Source organism: Carica papaya, chromosome 5 (genome assembly GCF_054855325.1).
Source record: "Carica papaya isolate Zhongbai chromosome 5, ASM5485532v1, whole genome shotgun sequence".
NCBI classification, from domain to species: domain Eukaryota; kingdom Viridiplantae; phylum Streptophyta; class Magnoliopsida; order Brassicales; family Caricaceae; genus Carica; species Carica papaya.
In genome coordinates this window covers 19248085-19269086 of record NC_142313.1, presented here as the reverse complement: position 1 = coordinate 19269086, position 21002 = coordinate 19248085, and the positions used below count along the sequence as shown (strand labels likewise).

General features: G+C 44.9%; 23 pseudogenes; all 23 read right to left on the bottom strand.

Annotated features, from left to right (window-relative positions):
- Positions 1-370: 370 nt before the first annotated feature.
- Positions 371-489, bottom strand: LOC148254305 (5S ribosomal RNA; annotated as a pseudogene).
- Positions 490-2572: 2083 nt separating this feature from the next.
- Positions 2573-2691, bottom strand: LOC148254304 (5S ribosomal RNA; annotated as a pseudogene).
- A 250-nt stretch (positions 2692-2941) lies between these two features.
- Positions 2942-3060, bottom strand: LOC148254303 (5S ribosomal RNA; annotated as a pseudogene).
- Positions 3061-3933: 873 nt separating this feature from the next.
- On the bottom strand, positions 3934-4055 carry LOC148254302 (5S ribosomal RNA; annotated as a pseudogene).
- A 342-nt stretch (positions 4056-4397) lies between these two features.
- LOC148254301 (5S ribosomal RNA) lies at positions 4398-4515 on the bottom strand (annotated as a pseudogene).
- A 2144-nt stretch (positions 4516-6659) lies between these two features.
- Positions 6660-6776, bottom strand: LOC148254300 (5S ribosomal RNA; annotated as a pseudogene).
- A 1183-nt stretch (positions 6777-7959) lies between these two features.
- LOC148254299 (5S ribosomal RNA) lies at positions 7960-8077 on the bottom strand (annotated as a pseudogene).
- A 525-nt stretch (positions 8078-8602) lies between these two features.
- On the bottom strand, positions 8603-8721 carry LOC148254298 (5S ribosomal RNA; annotated as a pseudogene).
- Positions 8722-8926: 205 nt separating this feature from the next.
- LOC148254297 (5S ribosomal RNA) lies at positions 8927-9045 on the bottom strand (annotated as a pseudogene).
- Positions 9046-9463: 418 nt separating this feature from the next.
- LOC148254296 (5S ribosomal RNA) lies at positions 9464-9582 on the bottom strand (annotated as a pseudogene).
- Positions 9583-10369: 787 nt separating this feature from the next.
- On the bottom strand, positions 10370-10488 carry LOC148254295 (5S ribosomal RNA; annotated as a pseudogene).
- Positions 10489-10827: 339 nt separating this feature from the next.
- LOC148254294 (5S ribosomal RNA) lies at positions 10828-10946 on the bottom strand (annotated as a pseudogene).
- Positions 10947-11731: 785 nt separating this feature from the next.
- On the bottom strand, positions 11732-11849 carry LOC148254293 (5S ribosomal RNA; annotated as a pseudogene).
- Positions 11850-14002: 2153 nt separating this feature from the next.
- On the bottom strand, positions 14003-14120 carry LOC148254292 (5S ribosomal RNA; annotated as a pseudogene).
- Positions 14121-15900: 1780 nt separating this feature from the next.
- On the bottom strand, positions 15901-16019 carry LOC148254291 (5S ribosomal RNA; annotated as a pseudogene).
- Positions 16020-16546: 527 nt separating this feature from the next.
- On the bottom strand, positions 16547-16665 carry LOC148254290 (5S ribosomal RNA; annotated as a pseudogene).
- A 329-nt stretch (positions 16666-16994) lies between these two features.
- Positions 16995-17113, bottom strand: LOC148254289 (5S ribosomal RNA; annotated as a pseudogene).
- A 206-nt stretch (positions 17114-17319) lies between these two features.
- LOC148254288 (5S ribosomal RNA) lies at positions 17320-17438 on the bottom strand (annotated as a pseudogene).
- Positions 17439-17644: 206 nt separating this feature from the next.
- On the bottom strand, positions 17645-17763 carry LOC148254287 (5S ribosomal RNA; annotated as a pseudogene).
- Positions 17764-18533: 770 nt separating this feature from the next.
- Positions 18534-18649, bottom strand: LOC148254286 (5S ribosomal RNA; annotated as a pseudogene).
- Positions 18650-18975: 326 nt separating this feature from the next.
- Positions 18976-19094, bottom strand: LOC148254285 (5S ribosomal RNA; annotated as a pseudogene).
- A 328-nt stretch (positions 19095-19422) lies between these two features.
- On the bottom strand, positions 19423-19541 carry LOC148254284 (5S ribosomal RNA; annotated as a pseudogene).
- A 286-nt stretch (positions 19542-19827) lies between these two features.
- LOC148254283 (5S ribosomal RNA) lies at positions 19828-19946 on the bottom strand (annotated as a pseudogene).
- Between the last annotated feature and the right edge of the window lie 1056 nt (positions 19947-21002).

Genomic DNA, 21002 nt, shown 5'->3' with positions numbered 1-21002 from the left:
AAAGTTCCAGTCGTGCATAACATCGAACGACCCATCTGCAAAAAAACGGGTGCAACACGAGTACTTCCTAAGAGGTCGCCCATCCTAATACTACTCTCGCCCAAGTATACTTAATTGCGGAGTTCTGATGGGATCTGTTGAATTAGTGCTGGTATGATCGCACTTGTTTCATTATGCGCTGCAAATATATACACTCTTTTTCCTTCTCTCCCCCCTCCTGTCACTTGTTTCCTTGTGCGTGCACACTGAACCTCTGCTTCTTTTTATAATATCAAGTATATACACCAACGCCTTGACTCACATTTATGAATAAACTAGCGAACCATAGTTCCACTCGCGCGTAACGTCAAACAACCCATTTGTAAAAAAATAGGTGCAACACGAGTACTTCTCAGGAGCTCACCCATCCTAATACTACTCTAGCCCAAGCACGCTTAACTGCAGAGGTCTGATGGGATCCGGTGAATTAGTGATGGTATAATGGCACCTATTTCATTCGGTGCTTCAAATACATACACTCCTTCTCCTTCCCTCCCCCCTCCCGTCATTTGTTTCCTTGTGCGTGCACACTCCAACTCTCCTTCTCATTTTAATATCAAGTAAAATGTCTCGACACCGTGACTCATATTTGCGAATAAACCAGCGGACCATAGTTCCAGTCGTGCGTAACGTCGAACGACCCATCTGGAAAAAAATGGGTACAACAAGAGTACTTCCCAGGAGGTCACCCATCCTAGTACTACTCTCGCCCAAGCACACATAACTGCAGAGTTCTGACATAATTCGATGCATTAGTGTTGGTATGATCACACCTGTTTCATTCCATGCTGCAAATACATACACACCTTCTCCTTCCCTCCACCCTCCCGTCATTTGTTTCCTTGTGCGTGCATACTGCAGCTCTTCTTCTCATTCTAATATCAAATAAAATGCCTCGGCGTCGTATCTCACATTTGCGAATAAACCAACGGACCATAGTTTCAATGGCACTTAACGTCGAACGCCCCATCTGAAAAAAATAGATGAAACACAAGGACTTCCCAAGAGGTCACCATTCCTAGTACAACACTCGCCCAAACACATTTAACTGCGGAGTTATGATGGGATCGGGTGAATTAGTGATGGTATGATGGCACCTATTTCATTTCGCGCCGCAAATTCATACACATCTTCTCCTTCCCTCCACCCTCCCGTCATTGGTTTCATTGTGCGTGCAAAATGCACATCTCCTTCTCGTTCTAATATCAAGTGAAATGCATTGGCGCCATGACTCACATTTGCGAATAAATCAGCGGACCAAAGTTCCAGTCGCGCGTAACATCAAACGATCTGCAAAAAAATGGGTGCAACACGAATATTTCCCAGGAGGTCAACCATCCTAAAACTACTCTCGCCCAAGCACACTTAATTGTGGAGTTTTGATGGGATCTGGTGAATTAGTGCTGGTATGATCGGACTTGTTTCATTCCGCGCTGCAAATACATACACTCATTCTCCTTCCCTCCCCCATCTCGTCATTTGTTTCCTTGTGCGTGCACACTGCACCTGGGAGGGTTCGCTTTGAGAGGATATTGACTGACTATTTAAAATGCTAGAGAGACTCATCGTTGCCCAGCAGGCCCGGAAGGAAAGGAGGGAGCTACTTGACCTTCCCCCACTGCCACAGGTTGACCTACCCCTGTAGTGGGAGGATCCTAAGCCACCCCTATAGTGGGAGGATCCTGAGCCACCCCGGTATGACTCTACTCCTCCACAGTACCATCCGGCACCACCACATTATGATATAGTGCCCACCGTATCACCTAACACCACCACAGTATAGCCTGGTGCCCTAACCACATTACTCGGCACCACCACAGTACAATTCGGTGCCCCCACTGTATCATCCAGTACCACCACAGGGTCATTTGGTCTATCCCCAGCACAATCTAGTCCCTCTTCCACGGGACCCAGTTCCTTTCATGATGGACCTAGACTATATTGAGAGATATAAAAGACTAAACTCATTTACTTTTATAGGAGCATCCTCCTTTGAAGAGATCGATTACTGGTTAGTTAAGACAGAGAAGAGAATTAATGATTGTATGATGGCACCTGTTCCATTCTGCCCTACAAATACATACACTCCTTCTACTTCCCTCCTCCATCCCGTCATTTGTTTCCTTGTGCGTGCACACTGCACCTCTCATTCTTGTTCTAATATCAAGTAAAATGTCCCGGCACCGTGACTCACATTTGTGAATAAACCAGCAAACCATAGTTCCAGTCGCGCGTAACGTCGAAGGACCCATCTCCAAAAAAATGAGTGCAACACGAGGAGATCACCCATCCTAGTACTACTCTCGCCTAAGAATAACTGCGGAGTTCTGATGGGATCCGGTGCATTAGTGCTGGTATGATCGCACATTTTTTATTCTGCACTGTAAATACATACAGTGCATGCACACTACACCTCTCCTTCTTGTTCTAATATCAAGTAAAATGTCCCGGCACCATGGCTCACATTTGCAAATAAGCTAGTGAACTATTGTTCTTGTCGCGCGTAACGTCGAAAGACCCATCTGCAAGAAAATAGGTGCAACACGAGGACTTCCTAAAAGGTCACCCATCCTAGTACTACTCTTTTCCAAGCACACTTAACAACGGAGTTGTGATGGTATCAGGTGCATTAGTGCTGGTATGATCGCACCTATTTCATTCTGAGCTGCAAATACATACACTCCTTCTCCTCCCCTCCCCTCTCCTGTCATTTGTTTCCTTGTGCGTATACACTGCACCTCTCCTTCTCATTCTAATATCAAGTAAAATACCTCGGTGCCATGACTCCTTCTCGTTCTAATATCAAGTAAAATGTCCTAGCACCGTGACTCACATTTGCGAATAAACCAGCGAACCATTGTTCTAGTCGCGCGTAACGTCGAAGGACCCATCTGCAAAAAAATGGGTGTAACACAAGGACTTCCTTAGAGGTCACCCATCCTAGTACTACTCTTGTCCATGCACACTTAACTACAGAGTTGTGATGGTATCCGGTGCATTAGTGCTAGTATGATCGCACTTGTTTCATTGCGCGCTGCAAATACATACACTCCTTCTCCTTCCCTCCCCCCTCCTGTCATTTGTTTCCTTGTGCGTGTACACTGCACCTCTCCTTCTCGTTCTAATATCAAGTAAAATGCCTCGGCGCCATGACTCACACTTGTGAATAAATCAGTGGACCATAGTTCCAACCGCTCGTAATATCGAACTCCCCATCTGAAAAAAATAGGTGCAACACAAGGACTTCCCAAGAGGTCACCACTGCTTCTCGTTTTTTGTTGTTCTACTATGTAATATGCTCGCAGACACTCTTATCATGTCATGGGCTTTAATTGAATGCGCGAAAAGTATTAAACAAAATGCCCCGACGCCATTACTCACATTTGCGAATGAACAGGTGGATCGTCGCTCCAGTCCCGCGTAACGTTTAACGCCCAGTCTAAGAAAAGAAGGATGCAACACGAGAGCTGATAGCTTCCTAGGAGGTAACCCATCCTAGTACTATTCTCGCCCAAGCACGCATAACTGTAGAGTTCTGATGGAATCTGGTGAACTAATGCTGGTATGATCGCACCCTTTCTTGTTTGCACCGCAAATACATATGCCCCTTCTACTTTTCTCTCCCCTCCTGTCGTTGATTCACTGTGCGCACACCTCACCTCTTTTTCTAGTTCTAATATTAAGCAAAATGCCCCCCGGTGCCTCGACTCATGCCCATATGAACAGATCACCCACCGCACCTCATTTTTTTTGTTATATTATGTAAGGTACACGCAATGACACTCGTATCACGTGATTGATTTTAATTGAATGTGTAAAAAATATTAAGCAAAATGGCCAGGCAGACCGTCGCTCTGGTCCCGCATAACATTTAACGTCCCATCTGTAGAAAGAAGGGTGCAACACGAGCACTTCCCAAGAGGTCACCCATCCTAGTACTACTACTCTCGCCCAAGCATGCTTGACTGCGGAGTTTTGATGGGATCCGTTGAACTAGTGCTGGTATGATCGCACCCCTTCTAATTTGCGCCGCAAAGACATATACCACTTCTTCTTCCCTCTCCCTTCCCGTCATTTATTTCGCTGTGCGCGCAACTCATCTCTGCTTCTAATATCAAGTCAAATGCCCTGGCACCTCGACTCATGCCCATATGAACGGATCGCTCGCCACACCTCAATTTTCGTTGTTCTACTATTTAAGATGCTCGCAATGACACTCTCATCACGTGAAGGGCTTTAATTGAATGCACGAAAAGTATTAAGCAAAATGCCCCGGCACCGTGACTCACGTTTACGAATGAACAAGCGGACCGTCGCTCCAGTACCGCGTAACATTTAATGCCATGTCTGTAAAAAAAAGGGTGCAACACGAGTGCTTCCCAAGAGGTAACCCATCGTAGAACTACTCTCACCCAAACACACTTAACTGCAGAGTTCTGATGGATCCCGTGAACTAGTGCTGGTATGATCGCACCCCTTCTAATTTGTGCTGCAAAGAAATATATCCCTTCTCCTTCCCTCTCCCTTCCCGTCATTATTTCATTGTGCGCGCAACGCACCTCTACTTCTAGTTCTAATATCAAGCGAAATGTCCCGGCACCTCGCCTCATGTCTATATGAACAGAACACCCGCTGCACCTCCTTTTTTTGTTGTTCTACTATGTAAGATGCTCGTAATAATAATCTTATCACGTAGTGGGTTATAATTAAATGCACGAATAGTATTAAGCAAAATGCTCCGGTGCCATGACTCATGTTTGCGAATTAACCGGCGATTGTCGCTCTAGTCCCGCGTAATACCCCATCTACAAAAAGAAGGGTGCAACATGCGAACTTCCTAAGAGGTCACCCATCCTAGTACTACTCTCGCCCAAGCACAATTAACTATGAAGTTTGATGGGATTTGATGCATTAGTGCTGGTATGATCGAACTCCTTCCATTACGCGCTGTAAATACATATACCACTTCTTCTTCCCTCTCCCATCTCATCATTTATTTTATTGTGCGCGCACACCGCACCTCTATTTCTAGTTCTAATATCAAGCAAAATGCCAAAGCAACTCGACTCATGCCCAGATGAAAAGACCACCCGCCACAACTCTATTTTCATTGTTCTACTATGTAAGATAATCGTAATGACATTTTTATCTCGTGATGGACTATAAATGAATGCACGAAAAATCTGACGCCACGACTCAAGCCGGCGGACTATGGCTCCTATTGCGCATAACGTTTAACACCCCATCCGTAAAAAGACGAGCGCAACACGAAAACTACCCAAAAGATCATCTATCCTAGTACTACTCTCGCCAAAGAACGCTCAACTACGGAGTTCGATGGGATCCGGTGCATAAGTGCTAGTATGATCGTACCTCTTCTATTTTGCGCTACAAATACATATACCTTTTCTCCCTCCCTTCCCCCCTGTTATTTGTTTCGCTATGTGCGAACACCACACCTCTGCTTATAATTCTAATATAGAGCAAAATGCTCCGGTGCCTCGACTCATGCCCAGATGAACGGACTACCCCCTGCACCTCATTTTTGGTTATTCGACTATGTAAGATGCTCATAATGACACTCTTATCACGTGGCGAACTATAAATGAATGCACGAAAAATATTAAGAAAAATGTCTTAGCGTTGCGACTCACTCCGAGGGACAATGGCTTTGATCACGCATAATGTTTAATGTCCCGTCAGCAAAAAAACGAGTGGAACATGAGAACTTTCCAGGAAGTCACCCATCCTAGAACTACTTCCGCCCAAGCACACTTAACTACGAAATTCGATGGGATCCAGTGCATTAGTGCAGGTATGGTTGCACCCCTTCCATTCCACGCTGCAAGTACATATACCCCTTCTCCTTCCCTCACCCCTTCCATCATTTGTTTCGTTGTACGCACACACCACACATCTGTTTCTAGTTCTAATATCAAGCGAAATACCCCGGCACCTCGACTCACGCCTAGATGAATGGATCGCCCGCCGTGCCTTATTTTTCATTGTTATACTATGTAGATACTCGTAATGACACTCTTATCACGTGGTGGACTATAAATGAATGCACGAAAAATATTAAGCAAAATTTTCAAACCCCGTGACTCATACCGACAGACTGTGGCTCCGATTGCACTTAACATTTAACACCCCGTATAAAAAAAATAGGTTCAACACGAGGACTTTCCAGAAGGTCACCCATCCTAGAACTAATCTCGCCTAAGCACGCTTGACTATAGAGTTCTGATGGGATCCTATGCATTAGTGTTTGTATGATCGCAACTGTCCAATTCCCAACTGCAAATACATATAGCCCTTCTCCTTCCCTGCCCCTTCCCATCATTTATTTTGCTATGCGGGCATACTGCATCTCTGTTTCTAGTTCTAATATAGAGAGAAATGCCATGTCGCCTCAACTCACGCCCAGAAGAACGGAGGCCCCTTGTGCCTCTTTTTTCATTGTTCTACTATGTAAGACTCTCATAATGAGACTCTTATTACGTTGTGGACTACAAATAAGTGCACATAAAATATTAAGCAAAATTTTTTAACGTCGCTACTCATGCCGGCAGACTGTGGCTCCGATCGCGCGTAACGTTTGATACCCCATCTGTAAAAGACGGGTGCAACAAGAGAACTTCTCAGGAGGTCACCCATCCTAGTACTACTCTCGCCCAAGCACACTTAACTAAGGAGTTCGATGGGATCCGGTGTATTAAGCTAGTATGATTGCACCCCTTCCATTTCGCGCTTCAAATGCATATACCCCTTCTCCTTCCCTCCACCTACCTGTCATTTTTTTCGCTGTGCACACACACCGTACCTCTGTTTATAGTTCTAATATCAAACAAAATGTCCCGATACCTCGACTCACGCCAGAAGAAAGGACCGCCCGTCTTACCTCATTTTTCTTTATTTTACTATGCAAGATGCTCGTAATGACACTCTTATCACGTGGTAGACTATAAATGAATGCACGAAAAAATAGTAAGCAAAATTTTCTGGCGACACGACTCATACCAGCGGATTGTGGCTCCAATCACATGTATCGTTTTCTGCCCCGTTTGCTAAAAGACAGTTCAACACGAGGACTTCTCAGGAGGTTACCGATCCTAGTACTACTATCGCCCAAGCATGCTTAACTGCATAGTTCGATGGGATCCGGTGCATTAGTGCTAGTATGACCGCACCCCTTCCATTCCGCATTGCAAATACATATACACCTTCTTTTTTCCTCCCCTCTCCTGTCATTGTTTTGGCTGTGCGCGCACACTGCATCTCTGTTTCTAGTTCTAATATCAAGCAGAATGCCCAAGCGCCTCGACTTATGCCTAGATTAAAAGATCACCTGCCACACTTTTTTTTCGTTATTCTACTATGTAAGATGCTCGTAAGGACTCTCTTATCACGTGGTGGACTATAAATGAGTGCACAAAAAAAGTAAGCAAAATGCCCCGGTGCGGCAACTCACTCCGGCAAATGAACTAGCAGACTATGGCTCCAATCGCGCGTAACGTTTGATGCCCTGTCCGTAAAAAGACGTGTGCAACACAAGCACTTCCTAGGAGGTCACTCATCCTAGTACTACTCTCACCTAAACACGCTTAACTGTAGATTATGATGGGATTCGATGCCTTAGTGCTAGTATGATCCCACCCGTCCTATTCTTTACTTCAAATACATATACCCCTTCTCTTTCCCTCCCCCCTCCCATCATTTGTTTCATTCTGTGTGGACACCGCACCTCTACTTCTAGTTGTAATATCAAACAAAATGCCCCGTTGTCTCGACTCACACCCAGATAAACGGACCGCCCACCGCACCTCTGTTTTGCTTGTTCTATTATTTACGATGCTCGTAATGACACTCTTGTCACGTGGTGGACTATAAATGGATGCACGAAAAATATTAAGAAAAAGATGGGTGCAACACGAGAATTTCCCAAAGGTCACCCATCCTAGTAGTACTCTCGCCCAAACACACTTAACTGCAGAGTTCTAATGAGATCCGGTGCATTAATGTTAGTATGATCGCACATATTTCATTATGCGCTGCAAATACATACACTCCTTCTCCTTCTCTCCTCCCTCCCGTCATTTGTTTCCATGTGCGTGCACATTGCACCTCTCATTCTTGTTCTAATATCAAGTAAAATGCCCTGGTGCTGTGACTCACATTTGCCAAAAAATAAACGGACCATAGTTCCAGTCGTGCGTAATGTCAAATAACCCATTCACAAAAAAATGGGTGCAACACGAGTACTTTCCAAGAGGTCACCACTTCTAGTACTACACTCACCCAAGAATATTTAACTCCGGAGTTCTTATGGGATCCGGTGCATTAGTGCTAGTATGATCGCACTTGTTTGCTTCTGCACTGCAAATACATACACTCCTTCCCTCCCCCCTCCCATAATTTGTTTCCTTGTGCGTGCACACTGCACCTCTCCTTCTCGTTCTAATATCAAGTAAAATGCCCCGGTGCCATGACTCATATTTGCGAATAAATTAGCAGACTATAGTTTCAATCGCGAACAACGTCGAACGACCTATCTGCAAAAACATGGGTGCAACACGAGTTCTTCCCAAGAGGTCACCCATCCTAGTACTACTCTCACCCAAGCACACTTAAATGCGGAGTTCTGATGGGATCCGGTGCATTAGTGCTGGTATGATTGCACCTGTTTCATTCGCGCTGCAAATACATACACTCCTTCTCCTTTCCTCCCCTTTTTTCTCATTTATTTCCTTGTGCGTGCACACTGCACTTCTCCTTCTAGTTCTAATATCAAGTAAAATGCCCCGACAACGTGACACACATTTATGAATAAAATAGCAGACTATAGTTCTTCTCGCGCGTAACATCGAACAACCCATCTGCAAAAAAATGGGTGCAACACGAGGACTTCCTAGGAGGTCAACCATCCTAGTATTTCTCTCTCCCAAGCACATTTAACTACGGAGTTCTGATGGGATCTGGTGCATTAGTGCTGGTATGATCGCACCTTTTTCATTCTGCGCTGCAAATACATACACTCATTCTCCTTCCCTCTCCCCTCCCGTCATTTGTTTCTTTGTGCGTGCACATTGCACCTCTCTTTCTCGTTCTAATATCAAGTAAAATGCCCCGGCACCGTGACTCACATTTGTGAATAAACCAGCGAACTATAGTTCCAGTAGCTCGTAACGTCGAACGACCCATCTCGACTCATGCCCATATGAATGAATCGCCTGCCGCCTCTCGTTTTTTGTTGTTCTACTATTTAAGATGCTCGCAATTACAGTCTCATCATGTGATGGGCTTTAATTGAATGCTGAAAAAATATTAAGAAAACTGCTCCAGTGCAGTGACTCACGTTTGCAAATGAACCGGCGGACCATCGTTCTGGTCCAATTGAATGTTTAACGCCCCGTCTGCAAAAAGAATGGTTCAACACGATAACTTCCCAGGAGATCACCCATCCTAGTACTAGTCTCGCCCAAGCACGCTTAACTACGGAGTTCAGATGCGATCCGGTGAACTAGTACTGGTATGATCGCACCCGTTCTAGTTTTGCCAAAAGTACATATACCTCTTCTCCTTCCCTGTCCCCTCCCGTTGTTAGTTTCATTGTGCGCGAACCTTACCTCTGCATCTAATTCTAATATCAAGCAAAATACTTCGGCGCCTCCACTCATGCCCATATGAACGGATAGCGCCGTACCTCGTTTTTTGTTGTTCTACTATGTAATATGCTCGCAGACACTCTTATCACGTGATGGGCTTTAATTGAATGCGCGAAAAATATTAAAAAAAATGCCCCGGCGCTGTGACTCACGTTTGGGAATGAACCAATGGATCGTCGCTCCGATCCCGCGTAACGTTTAATGCCCAGTCTGAAAAAAGAAAGATGCAACACGAGAACCGAGAGCTTCCCAGGAGGTAACCCATCCTAATATTTCTCTCGCTCAAGCACGCATAACTGCAAAGTTCTGATGGGATCCGGTGAACTAGTGCTGGTATGATCGCACCTTTTCTTGTTTGCGCCGCAAATACATATGCCCCTTCTCTGTCCCTCTACTCTCCCGTCATTTGATTCGCTGTGCTCGTACCTCACCTCTTCTTCTAGTTCTAATATTAAACGAAATGTCCCGGCGCCTTGACTCATGCCGATATGAACAGATCGCCCACCGCACCTTATTTTTTGTAGTTATATTATGTAAGGTACTCGCAATGACACTCTTATCACGTGATTTGTTTTAATTGAATGTGCAAAAAATATTAAGCAAAATGTCCCGATGGACCGTCGCTTTGGTCCCACGTAACATTTAACGCCCCATCTGTAGAAAGAAGGGTGCAACACGAGCACTTCCCAGAAGGTCACGCATCCTAGTACTACTCTCGCCCAAGAATGCTTGACTACAGAGTTCTGATGGGATCCAGTGAACTAATGTTGGTATAATCGCAATCGTTTTGGTTTGCGCCGCAAATACATATACCCCTTCCCCTTCCCTCTCCCTTCCCATAATTTATTTCGCTATGGGCGCAACTCACCTCTGCTTCTAGTTCTAATATCGAGCGCCCCGGCGCCTCGACTCATGTCTATATGAAACACCCGACGCACCTCCTTTTTCATTGTTCTACTATGTAAGATGCTCGCAATGACACTCTCAACACGTGATGGACTTTAATTGAATGCACAAAAAATATTAAGTAAAATGTCCCAGCGCTGTGACTCACGTTTGTGAATGAACCACCGGACTGTCGCTCTGGTCCCGCGTAACATTTAATACCCCGTCTACAAAAAGAAGGGTGCAATACGAATACTTCTCAAGAGGTCACCCATCCTACTACTACTCTTGCTCAAGCACGCTTGACTGTGGAGTTATGATGGGATCCGATGAACTAGTGCTGGTATGATCGCACCCCTTCTAATTTGCGCCACAAAGACATATACCACTTCTCCTTCCCTCTCCCTTCCTGTCATTTGTTTCGCTGTACGCGCAACTAATCTCTGTTTCTAGTTCTAATATCGAGCAAAATGCCCTGACACCTCGACTCATGCCCATATGAACGGATCGCCAGCCGCACCTTATTTTTTTTTGTTCTACTATTTAAGATGCTCGCAATGACACTCTCATCACGTGATGGGCTTTAATTGAATGCACGAAAAGTATTAAGCAAAATGCCTCGGCACCGTGACTCACGTTTTCGAATGAACAGGCAGACCATCGCTCCAGTCCTGGGTAACATTTAGCGTCCCGTCTGCAAAAAAAAAGGGTGCAACACGAGTGTTTCCCAAGAGATCACCCATCGTAGAACTACTCTCGCCCAAGCACGCTTAATTGCAGAGTTCTAATGGATCCCGTGAACTAGTGCTGGTAAGATTGCACCCCATCTAATTTGTGCTGCAAAGACATATATCCCTTCTCCTTCCCTTTCCCTTCCCGTCATTTGTTTCGCTGTGCGCGCAACGCACCTCTGTTTCTAGTTCTAATATCAAGCGAAATGCCCCGGTGCCTCGACTCATGTCTATATGAATGAAACACCTGTCGCACCTCCTTTTTTGTTGTTCTACTATGTATGATGCTCGTAATAATAATCTTATCACGTGGTGGGCTATAATTGAATGCACGAATAATATTAAGCAAAATGCTCTGGCATCGTGGCTCACGTTTGCAAATTAACATTTAACGCCCCATCTAATAAAAGAAGGGTGCAATATGAAAACTTCCTAGGAGATCACCCATCCTAGTACTACTCTCGCCCAAGCACGATTAACTACGAAGTTCGATGGGATCCGATACATTACTGCTGGTATGATCGCACCCCTTCCATTCCGCGCTGCAAATACATATACCACTTCTCCTTCCCTCTCCCCTCTCATCATTTATTTTGTTGTGCGCGCACACCGCACCTCTATTTTTAGTTCTAATATCAAGCAAAATGCCAAAGCATCTGGACTCATGCTCAGATGAATAGACTGCCCGCCACAACTCTATTTTCATTTTCTACTATGTAAGATAATCGAAATGACATTCTTATCTCATGATGGACTATAAATGAATGCATGAAAAATATTAAGCAAAATGTCCCAATGTCGCGACTCACACAGGCGGACTGCCGCTCCGGTCATGCGTAATATTTGACGCCCCGTCCATAAAAAGACAGGTGGAACACGAGACTACGCAAGAGGTCACCCATCCTAATACTGCTTTCACCAGAGCACGCTTAACTGCAGAGTTTGACAGGATCCGATGCATTAGTGTTGGTATGATCGCACCCCTTCTATTTCGTGCTGCAAATGCATATAACCCTTCTCCTTCCCTCCCCCCTTCTGTCATTTGTTCGCTGTGCATGCACACTACACCTCTGTTTCTAGTTTTAATATCAAGTGAAATGTCCAGGCACCTCGACTCACGCCTAGATAAACGGACCGCTTGTCGTACCTCATTTTCCATTGTTCTACTATGTAAGATGCTCGTAATGACACTCTTATCATGTGGTGGACTATAAATGAATGCACAAAAATTATTAAGCAAAATATTCTTGCGCCACGACTCATACCGACGGACTATGGCTCCTATTGCGCATAATGTTTAACACCCCATCTGTAAAAAGACGGGTGCAACACGAGGATTTCCCAAAAGATCACCCATCCTAGTACTACTCTCGCCAAAGCACGCTCAACAACAGAGTTTGATGGGATCCGGTGCATTAGTGATAGTATGATCACACCTCTTCTATTTTGCGCTACAAATACATATACCCCTTCTCCCTCCCTCCCCCCTGTTATTTGTTTCGCTATGCACGAACACCGCACCTCTGCCTATAGTTCTAATATAGAGCAAAATGCTCTGGTGCCTCGACTCATGCCCAAATGATTGGACTACCCCCTGCAGATCATTTTTCGTTATTCTACTATGTAAGATGCTCGTAATGACACTCTTATTACGTGGCGAACTATAAATGAATGCACGAAAAATATTAAGAAAAATGTCTCAGCGTTGCGACTCACTCCGAGGGACAATGGCTTTGATAATGCATAATGTTTAACGTCCCGTCAACAAAAAAACGAGTGGAAGATGATAACTTTCCAGGAGGTCACCCCTCCTGGTACTACTTCCGCCCAAACACACTTAACTACGAAATTCGATGGGATCCAATGCATTAGTGCAGGTATGATCGCACCCCTTCAATTCAACGCTGCAAATACATATACCCCTTCTCCTTTCCTCTCCCCTCTCGTCATTTGTTTCGTTGTGCGCACACACCACACCTTTGTTTCTAGTTCTAATATCAAGCGAAATATCCCGGCACCTCGACTCACGTCCAGATGAAGGGATCGCCCACCGAACCTCGTTTTTCATTGTTATACTATGTAAGATACTCGTAATGACAATCTTATCACGTGGTGAACTATAAATGAATGCACGAAAAATATTAAGCAAAATTTTCAGGCCCCGCGACTCACACCGACAGATTGTGGCTCCGATCACACTTGACGTTTAACACCCCATCTACAAAAAGACGGGTTCAACACGAGGACTTTCCAAGAGGTCACCCATCCTAGAACTAATCTCGCCCAAGCACGCTTGACTATAGAGTTCTAATGGGATCCTATGCATTAGTGTTTGTATGATCGCAACTGTCTCATTCCCCACTGCAAATACATATAGCCCTTCTCCTTCCCTCCCCCCTCCCATCATTTATTTTGCTGTGCGAGCATACCACATCTCTGCTTCTAGTTCTAATATAGAGTGAAATGTCATGTTGCTTTGACTGCCCAGAAGAACGGAGGCCCGCTGCACCTCTTTTTTTGTTGTTCTACTATGTAAAATTCTCATAATGAGACTCTTTTCACGTGGTGGACTACAAATAAGTGCACGTGAAATATTAAGTAAAATGTTTCAACGTCGCTACTCATGCCGGCAGACTGTGGCTCCGATCGCGTGTAACGTTTGACACCTCATCTGCAAAAAGACGGGTGCAACAAGAGAACTTCCCGAGAGGTCACCCATCCTAGTACTACTCTTGCCCAAGCACGCTTAACTATGGAGTTCGATGGGATCCGGTGTATTAATGCTAGTATGATTGCACCCCTTCCATTCCGCACTGCAAATACATATACCCCTTCTCCTTCCCTCCCCCCACCCGTCATTTTTTTCGCTGTGCGCGCACACCGCACCTCTGTTTATAGTTCTAATATCAAGCAAAATGTCCCGACACCTCGACTCACGCCATAAGAAAGGACCGCCCGCTGTACCTCATTTTTCTTTATTCTACTATGTAAGATGATCGTAATGACACTCTTATCACGTGGTAGACTATAAATGAATGCACGAAAAAATAATAAGCAAAATTTTTTGGCGACGCGACTCACGCCAGCGGATTGCGGCTCCGATCAAATGTATCGTTTTACGCCCCATTTGTAAAAAAATAGTGCAACATGAGGACTTCTCATGAGGTTACCGATCCTAGTACTACTCTCGCCCAAGCATGCTTAGCTGCATAGTTTGATGGGATCCGTTGCATTAGTGCTGGTATGATCGCACCACTTTCATTCCGCATTGCAAATACATATACCCCTTCTCCTTTCCTCCCCTCTCCCGTTATTTTTTTCGTTGTGCGCACATACTGCATCTCTGTTTCTAGTTCTAATACCAAGTAAAATGCCCCAGCGCCTCGAATTATGCCCAGATTAAAGGACCACCTGCCACATATTTTTTTTTCGTTGTTCTACTGTGTAAGATGCTTGTAATGACTCTGTTATCACGTGGTGGACTATAAATGAGTGCACAAAATAAAGTAAGCAAAATGCCCCGGTGCGACGATTCTCGCCGGCAAATGAACCAGTGGACTATGGCTCCAGTCGGGTTTAACGTTTGATGCCCTGTCCGCAAAAAGACGGATGCAACACAAGCACTTCCTAGGAGGTCACTCATCCAAGTACTACTCTCGCCCAAACACACTTAACTCCAGAGTTCTAATTTGATAAGGTGAATTAGTGATGGTATAATCGCAAATGTTTTATTCCGCGCTGCAAATACATACACTCCTTCTCTTTCCCTCCCCTCTCCCATCATTTCTTTCATTGTGTGTGCAAACTGCACCTCTCCATCTCGTTCTAATATCAAGTAAAATGCTCCAGCGACGTCACTCACATTTGTGAATAAATCACAGGACCATAGTTTCAATCGCACGTAATGTCGAAGGACCCATCTGTAAAAAAATCGGTGAAACATGAGGACTTCCCAAGAGGTCACCCATCCTAGTACTACTCTCGTCCAAGCACACTTAACTCCGAAGTTCTGATTTGATCCGGTGAATTAGTGATGGTATGATCGCGAATGTTTCATTTCACGCTACAAATACATACACTCCTTCTCCTTCCCTCCCCCCTCCTGTCTTTTTTTTTCCTTTTTCGTGTAAACTGCACCTCTCCTTCTCGTTCTAATATCAAGTAAAATGCTCCGGTGCCGTTACTCACATTTGCGAATAAACCAGCGGACCATGGTTTCAGTCGCGCGCAACGTCGAAGGACCCATCTGTAAAAAGATGGGTGAAACACGAGAACTCTCAAGAGGTCACCCATCCTAGTACTACTCTCGCCCAAACACACTTAACTCCGGAGTTCTGATTTGATCTAGTGAATTAGTGATGGTATGATCGTAAATGTTTCATTTCGCGCTGTAAATACATACATTCCTTCTCTTTCCTTCCCCCTCCCTTCGTTTGTTTCCTTGTGCGTGCACACTACACCTCTCCTTCTCGTTCTAATATCAAGAAAAAAACTCTGGCACCGTGACTCTCATTTGCGAATAAACTAGCGGACCATAGTTCTAGTCGTGCGTAATGTCGAACGACCCATCTGCAAAAAAATAAGTGGAACACGAGTACTTCCCAGGGGGTCACCCATTTTAGTACTACTCTCGCCCAAGCACACTTGACTTCAGAGTTTTGATTGGATCCGATGCATTAGTGCTAGTATGATCGCACATGTTTCATTCTGCGCTACAAATACATACAATCCTTCTCCTTCCCTCCCCCCTCCCATCATTTGTTTCCTTGTGCGTGCACACTACATCTCTCCTTCTCCTTCTAATATCAAATAAAATGTCCTGGTGCCGTGACTCACATTTGCGAATAAACCAACATACTATATTTCAAGTCGAGCGTAACGTCGAACGACCCATCTGTAAAAAAATAGGAGTAAGACGAGGACTTCCTAGGAGGTCACCCATTCTAGTACTACTATCGCCCAAGCACGCTTAACTGCGGAGTTCTGATGGGATCTAGTGCATTAGTTCTAGTATAATGTCACTTGTTTCATTCTGTGATCCAAATACATACACTCCTCCTTTTTTCCCCCCTCCCGTCATTTGTTTCCTTGTGCGTGCACACTGCACCTCTGCTTCTCGTTCTAATATCAAGTAAAATGCCCTGCGCCGTGACTCTTATTTGTGAATAAACCAGCGGACCATAGTTCTAGTCGCGTGTAATGTCGAACGACCCATCTGTAAAAAATTGGGTGAAATACGAGAACTTTCCAGGTGGTCACCCATCCTAACACTACTCTCGCCCAAGCACACTTAACTGCAGAGTTCTGATGGGATCCAATGATTTAGTGCTGGTATGATCTAACGTATTTCATTCCGCGCTGCAAATACATACACTCCTTCTCCTTCCCTCCCCCCTCCCGTCATTTGTTTCCTTGTGAGTGCACACTGCAACTCTCATTCTCGTTCTAATATCAAGTAAAATGCCCCGGCGCCGTGACTCATATTTGCGAAATAAACCGGCGGACTATAGTTCCAGTCGTGCGTAACGTCAAATGACCCATCTGTAAAAAAATAAGTACAACACGAGAACTTTCCAGGAGATAACCCATCATAGTACCACTCTGCCCAAGCACACTTAACTGTGGACCATAGTTCCAGTCGTGCGTAACATCGAACGACCCATCTGCAAAAAAATAGGTGTAACACGAGGACTTCCCAGGAGGTCACCCATTCTAGTACTACTCTCACCCAAGCGCACTTAACTGCGGAGTTATGATGGGATCTGGTGCATTAGTTCTGGTATAATGGCACCTATTTCATTATGCGATGCAAATACATACACTCCTTCTCCTTCCCTCCCCCCTCCCATCATTTGTTTTCCTGTGCGTGCACAGTGCACCTTTGCTTCTTGTTCTAATATCAAGTAAAATGCCCCGACACTGTGACACTTATTTATGAATAAACCAGTAGACCATAGTTCCAGTCGTGCGTAACGTCGAACGACCCATCTGCAAAAAAATAGGTGCAACACGAGGACTTCCCAGGAGGTCACCTAGTTTAGTACTACTCTCGCCCAAACAAACTTAACTGTGGACTTCTGATGGGATCCGGTGCATTGGTGCTGGTATGATCGCACTTGTTTCATTCCACGCTGCAAATACATACACTCCTTCTCTTTCCCTCCCCCCTCCCGTCATTTGTTTCCTTGTGCGTGCACACTGCACCTCTCCTTCTCTTTCTAATATCAAGTAAAATGCCCTGACGCCGTGACTCACATTTACGAATAAACCAGCAAACCATAGTTCCAGTCGCATTTAATGTCGAACGACCCATCTGTAAAAAAATAAGTGCAATACGAGAACTTCTCAAGAGGTCACCAATTCTAGTACTACTCTTGCCCAAGCACACTTAACTGCGGACTTCTGATGGGATTCGGAGCATTAGTGCTGGTATGATCACACTTGTTTTATTTCGTGCTGTAAATACATATACTCCTTCTCCTTCCCTCCCCCCTCCTGTCATTTGTTTCCTTGTGCGTGCAACACTGCACCTCTCTTCTCGTTCTAATAACAAGTAAAATGCCCCAGCGCCGTGACTCACATTTGTGAATAAACCAGCGGACCATAGTTCTAGTCATGAGTGACGTCGAACGACCCATCTGTAAAAAAATAAGTGGAACATGAGAACTTCCCAAGAGGTCACCCATCGTAGTACTACTCTGCCCAAGCACACTTAACTGCGGACCATAGTTCCAGTCGTGCGTAATGTCGAACGATCCATATGCAAAAAAATAGGTGCAACACGAGGACTTCCTAGGAAGTCACCTATTCTAGTATTACTCGCGCTCAAGCATACTTAACTGCGGAGTTATGATGGGATCTGGTGCATTAGTGCTGGTATGATCCCACTTGTTTCATTCTGCGCTGCAAATACATACACTCCTTCTCTTTCCCTCCCCTCCCATCGTTTGTTTCCTTGTGCGTGCACACTGCACCTCTCATTCTCGTTCTAATATCAAGTAAAATGCCCCGACGCCGTGACTCACATTTGCATATAAACCAGCGGACCATAATTCTTGTTGCGCGTATTGTCGAACGACCCATCTGTAAAAAAATAAGTGCAACAAGAGAACTTCCCAGGAGGTCACCCTTCGTAGTACTACTCTGCCCAAGCACTTTTAACTGCGGACCATAGTTCCAGTGCGTAACGTTGAACGACCCATATGCAAAAAAATAAGTGCAACACGAGGACTTCCCAGGAGGTCTATTCTAGTACTACTCTCGCCCAAGCATACTTAACTGCGGACTTCTGATGGGATCCGGTGCAATAGTGCTGGTATGATCACACTTATTTCATTCCACGCTGCAAATACATACACTCCTTCTCCTTCCCTCCCCCCCGTCATTTGTTTGCTTGTGAGTGCACACTGCAACTCTCATTCTCGTTCTAATATTAAGTAAAATGGCCCGGTGCCGTGACTCATATTTACGAAATAAACCGGTGGACCATAGTTCCAGTCGTGCGTAATGTCGAATGACCCATCTGTAAAAAAATAAATGCAACACGAGAACTTTCCAGGAGGTAACCCATCGTAGTACTACTCTGCCCAAGCACACTTAACTGCAGACCATAGTTCAAGTCGTGCGTAATGTTGAACGACCCATCTACAAAAAAATAGGTACAACACGAGGACTTCCCAGGAGGTCACCCATTCTACTACTACTCTTGCCCAAACAGACTTAACTGCGGACTTCTGATGGGATCCAGTGCATTAGTGCTGGTATGAACACACTTATTTTATTCCGCACTGCAAATACATACACTCCTTCTCCTTCGCTCCCCCTTCCCATCATTTGTTTCTTTATGCGTGCATACTGCACCTCTCATTCTCGTTCTAATATCAAGTAAAATGCCCTGGCGCAGTGACTCACATTTGCAAATAAACCAGCGGACCATAGTTCTAGTCGCGCGTAACGTCGAACGACCCATCTGTAAAAAAATAAGTGCAACACGAGAACTTCCCACAAGGTCACCCATCGTAGTTCTACTTTGCCCAAGCACACTTAACTGCGGACCATAGTTCTAGTCGTGTGTAACGTCGAATGACCCATCTACAAAAAAATAGGTGCAACACGAGGACTTCCGAGGAGTTCACCCATTCTAGTACTACCCTCGCCCAAGCACACTTAACTGCGGACTTCTGATGGGATCTGGTGCATTAGTGCTAGTATGATCGCACTTGTTTTATTTCGCACTACAAATACACACACTCCTTCTCCTTTCCTCCCCCCTTCTCGTTCTATTATCAAGTAAAATGCCCCGGTGCCGTGACTCACATTTGCAAATAAACCAAGGGACCATAGTTCCAGTCGCGCGTAACGTTGAACGACCCATCTGTAAAAAAATAAGTGTAATAGGAGAACTTCCCAGGAGGTCACCCATCGTAGTACTACTCTGCCCAAGCACACTTAACTGCGGACTATAGTTCCAGTCATGTGTAACGTCGAACGACCCATCCGCAAAAAAATAGGTGCAACACAAGAAATTCCCAGGAGTTCACCCATTCTAGTACTACTCTCGCCCAAGCACACTTAACTGCAGACTTCTTATGGGATCCGGTTCATTAGTGCTGGTATGATCGCGCTTGTTTTATTCCGCGCTGCAAATACATATACTCCTTCTCGTTCCCTCCCCCCTTCATCATTTATTTTTTTGTGCGTGCACACTGCACCTCTCCTTCTCGTTCTAATATCAAATAAAATGCCCGAGCGCCGTGACTCACATTTGTCAATAAACCAGCGGACCATATTTCCAGTTGTGTGTTATGTCGAAGGACCCATCTGCAAAAAATAGGTGAAACATGAGGGCTTCCCAGAAGGTCACCCATCCTAGTAATACTCTCGCCCAACCACACTTGACTGCAGAGTTCTGATGGGATTCGGTGCATTAGTGCTGATATAATCGCACCTATTTCATTCTGCGCTGCAAATACATACACTCATTCTCCATCCCTCCCCTCTCCTGTCATTTGTCTCCTTGTACGTGCACACTGCACCTCTCATTCTTGTTCTAATATTAAGTAAAATATTTCGGTGCTGTGACTCACATTTGTGAATAAACCAGCAGACTATAGTTCCAGTCGTGCATAATGTCGAACACCCCATCTGAAAAAAATAGGTACAACACAAGGACTTCCCAGGAGGTCACAACTTCTAGTACTACACTCGCCTAAGCCCATTTAACTGCGGAGTTCTGATGGGATTTGGTGAATTAGTGATGGTATAATGGCACATGTTTCATTCTGTGATGCAAATACATACACTCCTTCTCCTTCCTTCCCCCCTCCCGTCATTTGTTTCCTTGTGCGTGCACACTGCAACTCTCATTCTCATTCTAATATAAAGTAAAATACCCCGGCACTGTGACTTACATTTGCGAATAAACCAGCAAACTAAAGTTCCAGTCGCACTAACGTCGAACAACGCATCTCGACTCATACCCATATGAACAGATCGCCCGTCGCCTCTCATTTTTTGTTGTTCTACTATTTAAGATGCTCGCAATTACAATCTCATCATGTGATAGGCTTTAATTAAATGCTGAAAAAATATTAATAAAACTACTCTGGTGCTATGACTCACGTTTGCAAATGAATCAGCAGACCATTACTCTGGTCCAGTTGAATGTTTAATGCCCCGTCTG